Source organism: Buceros rhinoceros, unplaced genomic scaffold (assembly GCF_000710305.1).
Source record: "Buceros rhinoceros silvestris isolate BGI_N320 unplaced genomic scaffold, ASM71030v1 scaffold5625, whole genome shotgun sequence".
Classification (NCBI taxonomy): Eukaryota; Metazoa; Chordata; class Aves; order Bucerotiformes; family Bucerotidae; genus Buceros; species Buceros rhinoceros.
The window spans coordinates 24,561-33,900 of NW_010414431.1; positions in this window are offsets into that span (position 1 = coordinate 24,561).

The following is a 9,340-nucleotide window of genomic DNA, read 5'->3' on the forward strand; positions in this document are numbered from 1 at the left end:
AGAGTCTGTCAGTCCTTGGTTGTCTCTGAAAATAAACTCTCAGAGAAGCTGTGATCTAAGGATGTGTGTTAGGATAAGGAAAGACGTATTTGTGACTTGTATTGGGAAAGCTGTCCTCATTCTCTGTCAGGACATGGCACCTTTTGACTGCTATTTTCCTAGTCTCAGGCTTTGTCAAAACTCTTCTCAAGAAGCCTGCATCGTACTGTGCTATTTCAATCCCAGCTCTTTCTAGAGGAGGTAGCTGCAGGGCTAATAAGGTGTCTTCCAAAATGGGCACAAAGTCTCAGAGTTCAGAAATTAAAGGGTTTTCTTTCCATTTTCTTCCCACTGTACTAATGAATCAAGAGTGCTCCTCAAAATGAGCAGCCAGCATGAAATTGCAGCTAGCATTTGTGCCTTTGGCTTCCGATAGATACACAGACCCCATGTTTTACACAAGTCGCTGTTCTTCGGTGCAAGCAGGAAAGTGACTGTAAAATGTAGCGCTTTGGTGTGGCTGTACACCTGCGACAATATTCATAACAAGCTAGGTGAGTCATTATTTAAATTACCACCAGTGCCCAAAAAAGATGAGCTTGATTTCCATTCTGCCTCATCCATAACAGACAATTTGAATTTTTATTCCAGTTACCATTTAGAATGTGAAATAGGGAATATTCATGTGAGCCAAAGTCCTGCTCATTACAGCGTCCTGGGTAACTTGATTTTCTGGGCCTCTCATCCAAGCTCTATGGAAGTTCACCCAACCTTCTGATCTAAGGACAAAACACATCATGCAAGTTCTAAGGGTTATTATAATTGAGAATTATACATGAAGCAGAAAGATACCAGTTTGTTTTTCAAGCCACAGTAGTAACAAAGTAATAACAAGTACAGACAGCTTTTACAGACTGACTATGCATTTTACAGGGTATTTGAAAAGAAGTGGCACTACCTCAATTTCTCAGAGTTTTCTTTTCTACTCTGCCATTTCACTCTCAGCTTTGCACAATGTCTCTCTTTAGTCCCTACTGCTGGTTTCACCACTGGGTACAGTGGTGGGTCCTTTATCCATGAAGTTTTGCCACATGACTCTAACCAGATTTGTGGGGGGAAAAAACCAACAAGCCAACTGATTAGCATCCACAACCACACCGTAAGTGAGAAAATACCAAAAAACTACCAAGAATAATCTGACATTGTTCTGATCCTGAGGTCCACACCAATACCTTCTATGTTGTCTCATGCCTTTCCAGTGTTTCGGTCAGCAAGCAGGCAGTCCACCGAAGTAAAGCAAAGGCAATTAAACGCTGTGGTACTAGTCTCTGTTTTTATGGTATTTCTGCAAAAACGTTTCCCATTTCTCCTAAGACTTTTAAAAGTCCTATGTTTATAAGATGAGGGTTTCTTAAGAGCAGACCACCTCTCTCCTGCCTGTAATTATAATTTTCCCCTTTCTTAGCTTTTGAATTGCAGAAACCAAATATGAGTCCACAAGTCAAGTATTAACAGTTCTGGTAGAGAGTTTGAGAGAGGCATCTGAGAAGACCTCCTAGAGAGTCCATGTGAAAAACAGAATCGCAGAGGTTGGAAGGGACCTCTGGAGATCATCCAGTCCAACCTCCTGGTAGAGTAATTCACCTAGAGCAGGTAGCACAGGATTGGGTCCAGGCAGGATTTGAATATCTCCAGAGAAGGAGACTCTACAACCTCTCTGGGCAGCCTGTTCTAGTGCTCTATCGCCCTCAAAGTAAAGAAATCTTTCCTCATGTTCAGGTGGAACTTCCTGTGTTCCAGTTTGTGCCTGTTGTCCTTTGTCCTGTCACTGGGCACCACTGAAAAGAGTCTGGCTCCATCCTTTTGACCCATGACCTTCAGATATTCCTAAGCATCGATAAGATCCCCTCTCAGTCTTCTCCTCTCCAGGCTAAACAGACCCAGGTCTCTCAGCGTTTCCTCATAAGGGAGATGCTCCAGTCCCCTCATCATCTTGTAGCCCTCAGCTGGACTCTCTCCAGTAGTTCCTTGTCTCTCTTGAACTGGGGAGCCCAGAACTGGACACAGTACTCCAGATGTGGCCTCACTGGGGCAGAGCAGAGGGGGAGGAGAACCTCCCTTGACCTGCTGGTCACACTCTTCTTCATGCACCTCAGGATACCATTGGCCTTCTTGGCCACCAGGGCACACTGCTGGCTCATGGTTAACTTGTCCACCAGGATCCCATGTCCTTCTCCCCAGAGCTGCTTTCCAGCAGGTCAGCCCCTAACCTGTACTGGTGTGTGGGATTATTCCTCCCCAGGTGCAGGACCCTACACTCGCCTTTGCTAAACTTGAAAAGGTTCCTCTCTGTGCAGCTCTCCAGCTGCTGAACGTGCCACATACAAAAATTCAACAGCAACCTAGTTCTCCACAGTGTTGAATTCTTAACGCCGAAGTTAGGTTTTTAACTTCGTAATTGTATGGCACATCTACGAGACATTTCAAAATCATCAGACTAAGTAAGCGGCAGGAGGAGGTGCAAGATGAAAGACTGAAGTCACAGACTTGATCTCTCTGACTCCTTTTCTTATCCCTTCTCGTACTTGACAGGCTTCTCAGATCACGTTGAATGGATTCACCCTTAGATAACTTTTCAGGTCAACACATTCTGCCATATTCTGTCACTACATCTTTTTGAACTTGAGTGTCTAAACTTAGGCCATGTAAATTAGTGGCCTGATTAAACCTAGTGTGGCTTTATCCCAAATCAGCGGTACTATGTAGTCTATTCCCAGCCACAGGTTAATGACACTCAAATATGATGTCACTTGCTTGGTTATGTATTGCAAATTCATCACAAGTCCCAAAAGAAGCCTAATTGTCAAAAGAAGTTAAATCACCTGAAGTTACAACGAAGTAACACAGAGCTTCCAGTTCTACTTAAAACACAATTAATTTAACCTACATTCAATTAATTTATCAGTCTCTAATTGTTATAAGAATTGCTGTATTCCATTTTAAATTTAAGCCATCTTACAAATACTAAACTGAAGATAAAACACAAGCAAAGAATGACTCAGCCTCTCACAGCTAGATTGCATCAGCCCTCATATTGCAAGAAGACTGTTGAAAAGGACCGTCCTCCATGTACTACCTTAAAGGACCCAAGAAGTTTTTGTGGGCTTTGTTGATGTTTTGGCATTTTCTTATTATTCTGTGTGTACACAAATATATGCATTGCAGGGAATGTAGGACTACTGCATTTCAGGCATTTGTGCTTGCTGTGATTCACTGCCCTGAATTATCTGTCTCCCATCTCTTTCACCCACACTGCCTCTTGCTGCTTGGAGAGGGAACAGAACATCTTCCCAACAACTGAGCCTGACCTAACCATTAAGAAACTGACAACACACTACCCATAAAAACTGTGGTAGCTGCAGCTGCACGTCTCATTGTGTGATGCTATTTGAATGCATTTTTTTTATCTCACCTGTTTTCCCTTCCTCTGTTTATCTTCCTTCAACTGGAGAAACAAATTAAACTAAGACTGAAATTCAATCGGAGCCCTGTCATTAGGCCTTGAGTAAAGAAAATGTTCAAGTTAACAAAACTAGTTTGCAATGTAGGACTTTCCTTCAGGATTTATTTTAAAAATACTTAATATTTTTATTGTGTTATGCTTATTGAGTGGTTAAAAAACATTTTGCATGGGGTATGGAACAACTGAAACAATATTTCAGCAACTCATAATCTCTGTTCAGTTCACACCCCTTTTCCTTGTGCAGATCTCAGCTATGCCGCCTGCTTTTGTCTGTAACACAGTTTTGTAAAAATCTCGTGGATGTTCTGCAGTCTGTCCTACACAGTAGGCGGGCCAATCAGAATGGATCTGGCTAGTCTTAAAACATAACCAAGTATCTGTAACACACCTTGTGCATAAAACTGGTGTATTAGATTCCTTCAGGAGACGTCCATATCCAGAAAATGCACTTTCCAAATATACTGCTTATGTTTTAGCCTGTAATACTTAGAAGTTAGCATACTAATACTCTGAGAATTACAGTCAAGAATGAACGCACAACCTATCTAGAAATCACCAAAACATTGCAACAACGATAGATACATCTATAAATATAAGTGCCTGCATGCTTGGGTCTCCAATTATTACCAATTTATCGTTTCAACAGTATATTCCAAATCAGACATAATTCATGCAAGTTGTTAGTGTCTTGAAGAAACCGTTAGGTATTTGTGTCAGGTGGGAATTACATGGCAATATGTTAGAGGCAATAAGGAACTTTAAAAGGGAATAAAACTCTCCTAGCGATAGCTAGAAGACATTAGGTACTCCAAGAAAAAAGCATTGTTTATCACTTAAACCCAGGTTTCTTTGTTTTGAGTTTTTTTCCAGTAAAGAATAATCTTTAAAAAGAAACTCAGGTAAATATGTTTTATTCTTGTGGCGTACTTACAAAAAGTGGAGTTTCTCTTAAGTGTAAAACGGTGGTAGTGAATGAGTCCCCAAACTGTTACAGAAAGAAGGGTTTTTGATTTAAACCCATTTGAGAGTCACAGATCTGGAAAGCACAATTTCTTCCTGAAGATCAGTTCATGTGTTTCCATTAGCTGGCCAGAAGGTGGTACATTTAGACTGGTGTAGTTAGAAGAAGTCTTCAAGATTTTTACAAGATTTAGACAAGACTATGCCTGTTCAAAGAATTCACAATATACATGTAACAGAACACATTTTTTTTAATAATTCTTGTGAACAGATCTCACATAAGCGGTGGAGAAAACATTAAAACCTGCTTGTTTTTTCCTTAGAACTTATTTCTGTTAAACAAACATAATGCACTCGTGTATCTTAGCAACCAAGCATACCTACATGCTTCGTTACAAAGCAATTTCGTTTCCATCCCCGAGGACAGGGCATATATACAACTGACATACTTTTACCGCTATGTCATCTAACAGCAAGGTGTGCTCAGTCCAGGGGTTACTAAGACTAAGACTACACCCTAGCCTTAGTCATTATTACTACCACTGGAGTACTTATGCTCCCAGTTTGGCTAGGCTATGCAAAGCCTGTGTGTAAGGGGGCAAAGCAGAGCTGGGAAACACAAAGCTGAACCTGTTCCAGCAGGGAGATCAGTAAGAGAATGACAGCTTCTCTGGAGAAGAACGAACCCTTCTGCTTCATCTTTCTTCCAAAAGGCGAACAAGGAGCAAATGAGAACAACGGTGGACACGCGTATGGCATTTTTCAAAAGCAATTCCTTTCAAAGTACACTGGCAAAGATAAATGAAGTGAGTTTGCCTCTGGTTGTACTTTGGACTTTGCTTCTATCCAGAGAGGTCTGCTTCCCTCTCTGACTTTAATCAGCGGTACATACAGCATATCCTTCAGCAGTGGAACTGCCACTGAGATGAGACCACCGAGCTCATGAAGAAATATTCTGAGAGCAAAGAAGGAAAGAGAAATGCTCTTGCTAGCCCAGGATGTTTCAGGAATTTAATGATATTTGGCAAGCAGGATAAATCTGTAGCTAATCCTACAATTGAACAAGCTCTCTCTTGCAAAGAGCAGCAACTTAAGTCTCTCATACATTTACAATACAATACTTTGTTATGCCATAATTTTAGAAGTGACGTATGACAAACTGCCATCAAAATACGGAGGATTGCAGACCTCTTAAGTTTTGTCTTCAGAGCCTGAGATAGTACCATGTGGAATAAGCCTGACATTTGCAGGGCCAGTGTGCAGGTAGAAATGTGCTGGCTACTAGATCCTCTCAGAATTTGTGGTCCTGTTAAGCAACACAACCTTTGACTGCGAAGCAACACACCATGGTCTCATGCATCAAGTTATGGATACAAAAAGAAGCTGCAGTATAGCAGAAGCATGGGGGTCTGGCTCTGTTGAATAAGCGCAATAAATGTTCCTATAGCTGTAGGAAAATTGAAAGCGGGAAGCCATTGTGTGCATTAGACACCTGAAACACTCTAGGTTTGCTATCGCCAGTCCATCAGTTCAGAAACTGAACTGGTAGTGACCATAAATGGTAACACCAGCGGATGTCAACTTGGTAGTCAGTGCAAAATAACTGGCTTATCTCTAATTCCTAGGTGGGCTGTTCCTGAATGACTAAAGCCAACACCACCCCAACTACCTGCTCAGTCTTGTGCTGATTCTGTAGCAAAAAAGACAAGTCTGCACATAGTGCCAGTACCAGTCCTCCATTCGCCGCTTACAAAAATGGACACTGATGTCCATCTCCGCACATCATTTAGAAAGAGGCAGGACAAAGTGTATCAGGAAAAGAACAAATGTGTTTCACTTCATGACTGACATAAAAAGGTACAAAATTAAAATTTTATAGACAAAGACTTAAATCTCTATACTGCAGAGAAAAAAGTGATGGGGGAAGGAGGAGAAAAAACAGACATTTGTTATATTACATTTTCAAAACGCACTATTGCCAACACTTCTGGCTCCCCACAATGTTTAAAAATAGCAGCACTAACTTCCTCATTCCTGTATCCAAGGCATTTCCCAGGATCAAGTTTTATATCATATCAAGACAGCAGCTCACATCCTGTCTGCCAGATCTGTCTGCATATCTCAGGTTATCTGGGCAAAAGATAATCTCAGCAATATCAAAATTATTTAGAAGTTATGCCGCTGCTGTTATTTCAAAAAACCCAAAGACCCATTTCCCAATTTCTAATGTAAGGCTTTGTGGAAACTTGAACTTCAGTTACATATTTTAATAATTTAGACACCTCATGAACTGTAAAGACAGGTTTGTTCTATAGACAACACATAAATTATGGAAGTTAATGGTGCTCCACTTCTGCCTGAAGCTTATGCTGATATTATTTCCCCTGTAGCTTGTTGCACAAACATTTTCTGTTTAAAGTACAGAGAAGACCACGTAACTACATGAGGGTTGCCAGTCTGGCCAGTTCCTCGTGACTCAAACATATGGAACTCCGGGCAACAGCGAAGTTTTATCGACAGGTGAGGTGCTCAATGAAAGGTGGGAGGAGCTATAACAAAGCCATGTGTAAGTGAATTTGGTTTTTTTTAATTCCTAGGGGAATTTTTGACACATAACACAAAGGATTGAAGGAGATTGGCTGGAAATAGTGTGAGAAAACAGAAAGCAAAGCCTCATCTACATGTAATGTCTGACCCACGTAGATATCACTGAGGAAGCACCTGCCAATGCAACACCCCCACCATCAACCAAATAAGAATTACAGGTGCTTGAGAAGCAGCGTGATGCGAAGGATATGACACAGGACTGGTCTGCAAAAGGCTCATGTGATAATCTGAACTGTGTGATTGCCTAAGTGACCTCCGGCTCCAATTTATGCCCTCTGCTCTGCAAGTCTTCTCTCTGTAGCAAAGCAAAACTACTCATGTAACAAAAACTGTTAGTGGCTGTTGTCAAGTGCATTTGATGAATAGGTGTGATAAGCCATGTGAAAGCTTGTGGGCTTTCTAGGGACCGTGCAGGATAAATGGAATAAGCAAGGGAGCTCCTGTGGGGAGTAAAATAAATGGAGACAGCAGAAGCTGTCGCTCTTGGCTGAGCAAAACTTAACTCATGCGTGCGAAGGAACTTCCTTGTGCACTGGCTGCTTGCGAGTAGGTGTACCTGGATGAGAACAACAAATAGAATGGGGCAGAAACTGCAGTAAACAGCTACGACTGGATGCGTAAGTACAGGACTACCTGTGAACTGCGAGGAGAAATGCGTCTTTCTGTCCGTTCCTCCCATATGCTGAAACAGAGCACTGTCCACACTGTTTACTGGATTCCACTAGAAATATTGAAGGTAAGACAAAAAGGCCCGTAGTACTGGTCAGCAACATTCTTGCCTGAGATCTAAGCATGGAAAATACTGCTTTTTTCTAAAGAGTGAGAGTGTATGGCATGGTTACCTCTGTAAAGACTGACCTAGTATTAATGGGGGTCAAAACTGATAGAAAGAATATATCTCTCCAGCTCTCAGTGGAAAGTATCATATGAATTAATGATTTTAAATCCAGCTATTTTTAATGCATCTGCCTTGCACAATGTTGGAATACTAAAAATTATGATCTGGGAGGCATGTTCTTATGCAAAACTGAAATACAGAAAACATCCCCATTATTTTGTTGGAAAAAACCGAAGTATTTCATGCCTTCATTGCTTCAAGAAAATGGCAAGGACTGGGACAAAGAAAGGCCTGAGTCACCAAGATTGAGTGGTAAGGTGGGTGGAGAACATTTATAAAACGTGAAGAGATTTGGGAGGCTTTCCAGGAGTGTAAGGCGAGCATGAAGTTGCTCCTCACCCTGGGACTGCAGGAGCATGAAGATTATTTATAATTGCTATTTCAGCTGTGCACCTGAAACACCCAACTATTTTCTCAGGTAGCAACTGGGATGACAAATGCAGGTTGCTCAGGTATGCCAAACAAGAAAAGCTTTGCACTGAGTAAAAATACTAAGAGAAACCCTGTAGTTCCCAAAGTTTCCAAGACCCTGGAAAGCAAACTCTTGCTGTGACAGGTACTGAAACATATTTGTAACAGTCAGATAGGAACTGCTTTATTCTGGAAATAGATTTTGTCTTCAAAATCCCTATTTCACTGTTGCTAAAGTGTTTGCAGGGTTGAGTCAGAGAGCTGGACTGCTGGTTTTCACTTCTTGAAGCATTTAAAGATGTGGTTTGGATATATGCTGAGCTGATGGTTTCAGGAGACAGGACATGGTAAGAAGAAATATTCCGACTGGTGGTAACCTAACTTCAGCCTCCTTTATGATGACACCATTCTCAGTTTTTGCCCACCCAGGAAAACTGCCTTGGAGACAGCTGGACGGTTGGGGCTGTCTTGGGAAGTGTTTCTAAAAGCATGCCTGTATCGTCAGAATTCGCACCTGCTCTGCCAATCTGACTAGCACACCCGTGCTATCAGTAACTTCAGCCAGCTCCAGAAACCAACAGAGCTGACCCAGCTCACCCTTTGCATGAATATAACAAAAGGACTCCCAAGGAAGGTGGAAGACAAAGCTTGTCAGCATCTTCATCAAATACATCTTTGTTAACCGTGCCTGCTGTACAGCCCTCTGCCCCAGCCTGATAGTCCTGTTGTCATCCCATGGTGATATCACCACCTCATCTCCAACCTCAAGGCAGCTGACCAGCCCAGGAGGCTGTTACGGCTTGTTTTACAACGTATTGCTCTAACGCGGCCATTCCCCTCTTTCCACGCTTATCTGTTCCAGGTCTGGAAGTCCCTTAACACAGCCCTTCCTTCAGTCCAGGCTCCCACCATAAAAGCCCAGCTGTGGTGCCGCTACTCACAACTGCAGGAAACCAACAGAA